Source organism: Cryptomeria japonica, chromosome 8 (assembly GCF_030272615.1).
Source record: "Cryptomeria japonica chromosome 8, Sugi_1.0, whole genome shotgun sequence".
Taxonomy (NCBI): Eukaryota; Viridiplantae; Streptophyta; class Pinopsida; order Cupressales; family Cupressaceae; genus Cryptomeria; species Cryptomeria japonica.
Genome location: NC_081412.1, coordinates 130429283 through 130432078, shown reverse-complemented (window position 1 = coordinate 130432078; position 2796 = coordinate 130429283).

The following is a 2796-nucleotide window of genomic DNA, read 5'->3' as shown; positions in this document are numbered from 1 at the left end:
ACAAGAACCTTCCATATTGTCCTCATCAAACAATATACCCAAGGATGCAATTATCCAAGGGCTATCCATAATTGATTGCCACGATAATCCAATTCATGATGCACATCCTTGTCATGTTTCAGAGATACAAAACCCAATGCAACCATGCACTTTATTGCCATTACCTATTTTAGAGGACCCCACTTGAAGTCCCTCTTCCTCATGTTCAAGCATTGATTCCTTGCCAGAATCCATCATAAATGTTCAAAGTGCATCCCCTTCATGCCAAATCATTGATTCCTTGTCAGAATCCTCCATGCATATCCAAAGTCCAACCTCATGTCAAGAGGATAATTTAGAGCATGAAGAAACGTGTCCTAAAGAAATTCAAGATCAAGATCTCGAAACCTTATCATCCCATCCAATTGTTGACCAGGACCCCATGTTCCTAGATACTCATGATGATTCCCCTATTCTTGTCCATCCTATCCAAAGTCCTATTGACACTCCATTCCCCAAGAAAGATCAAGATATCCCAGTTCATCCAATCCCAAATGATCCCCTTCCATTTCATGAAAAAAATGTCCTTTCAAATCCTATTGACATTCCACTTCCTAAGAAAGATCAAGATATCCCTTCCATCCTTTCCGATGATCCCATTGAAAGTCAAGAGCACAACACTTTTAAAGAGGAATCCAATGATCTTCCTCCTTGTCAAGATCAAAGTATCCTTCCAAATTCATTTCCAACACAAGACCCTATCATTCCTTTAGATCCTCCACAAGATCCACTTGTTCCTTCATCTCCTTGTCATAATGCTCCATATACACTCCAAGATCATATTTCTTGTGATGATCCCATTATTCCTCCCATTCCATCTCTTGAAGAGCCTGTCATTGAACCATGTCCACTACACAATCCTAAATCCCCTCATGATTCTAACGTGTCAGTGCAAGATGTTCATGAACCCTCGACATGCACAATGGGTTCTTCCACTTTGGTGCAATCTGATCCACTTCAAGATCTCATTATTTCTCTCATATCATATCCACCTCATAATGGACTCCCGTCTTCTTCCCAAAGAAAAGAGTATCCTACAAGTCAAGATATTCATAAAGGCAAAGGATTAGACCTTCATGAGAAAGAACCCCTCCATATCAAAGAATATACTAATGGTCATGGCTACAAAGCTCACACTCAAGGCACTGATATCCCTTCAAAGTCAAAATCCAAATGTCCACCTTCCCCATCATCGCTTCCATCCATTCTAGGTCCCTATATCCCTCCATCTCCTATGCAACATCAGCAAAGGCACACATCCTTGAGTAAATTCCATCCATCCAAAAGAACTCCATTTCATTCCTATCCATCCATGCATTCCTTTCCCCCTCCAAGCAATTTGGATGCCAAGCATAAATGTCATAAGTCTAGAAATCCACATGTATTCAAGGATCAACATGTCCAATCTAATCAACATGTCAAAACAAAGAAAAATATGATCTATAAAGAAAAAGAAATATCCAAAAGGCCACAAATGCCCACTAAGCAAAATAAAGCAAAGTCAAAATATATATGGGTTCCTAAATCCCTTGTGCAAGCAATGCACTCCAAGGAACCACAAAAGCATGAAAAAATAAAAACCATGTGGATCCCTAAGCAGCTTCTTGAAGCACAAAAAAAATCCAACTTGGCATCCAAAGTTGCTATTCCTCCATCCAAACCTCTCAAATCTGTTCCTCCATCACCTTCTTCATCCATTTTGGGCCCTTATGTCCCAAAATCACTATCCTTTCCTCCATCCAAATCTCAATATCCAAAATATGTCTTTCCTCCATCAGTCCATCACCCCTCAAGGTGTGTGCCAATGTCGATCTTGCCTTCATTTCCATCCAGTGAAGCTGAATTCTTCGAATACCCTATCCATTATCCAATTCATATTTTCCATCCTTCGATCCCTTTGATCCAATCCTTTGCATAAATCCTCGCCTTAGTTTCATCTTATTTTCCATGTCCTTATCCTACCAACGTCTTTGAGCATACTTTTAAAGGTCATGGTCCATTTATTTCAAGGCTACTATCCAAACAAAAAGGCACTTGAGTCCTTCTTTCATCCCCTATCATGTGTCCATCTTCTATTGAAAAAGTCAAAAAAATGCAAAAAAATGAAAAAAAAAAAAAGAAAAAAAAAAGAAAAAAAAAAAAGTAAAGCAAAAATAATTTGTCCACTGGTGAAAACCTAGCAAACAGGCGCCTTGGGCAAGTACCATGATGAAAACCTGGCAAACAGGCATCATGCGTAATTTATGAACTTCTTGCACACCACACTTGGGGGCAGGTTTTATCCTCCTTCATATCTTATTGCCCTTCATTATCCTATCATACCATGTCATACTCCTCCATTATCCTATTGTCCCTCATGTCCATTTCCTCTTTCCACCTTTGATCTTGACAAGGCTAAGGATCGTCATGAGCGTCATGCATATTGTTTGCAACTTTTAGTCTATCATAGCTTTTGGTCATTTATCCATTTGCTTATTATAACCTTTCATCCATATTTCCTATCTTATTGCAACTTTCTGCCACTATCCCTTAGCCAATCCCAACCTTCAGTCCATGTCCCTTATCCATTCTTGGTCTTGCTTATCCTATCCATATCTTATCACTATCCATACACTCTTTCTGTTCCTTGATCTTGATCTAACATAAGGACGCAAAATTTAAACATGGTTTCAAAAACCTCTTGACATGTCCCTCATGCCATGTCACTGCTTTACATTGTCATATCCAGTCTCTTGTCCCATCACGCAATAGCCTTGG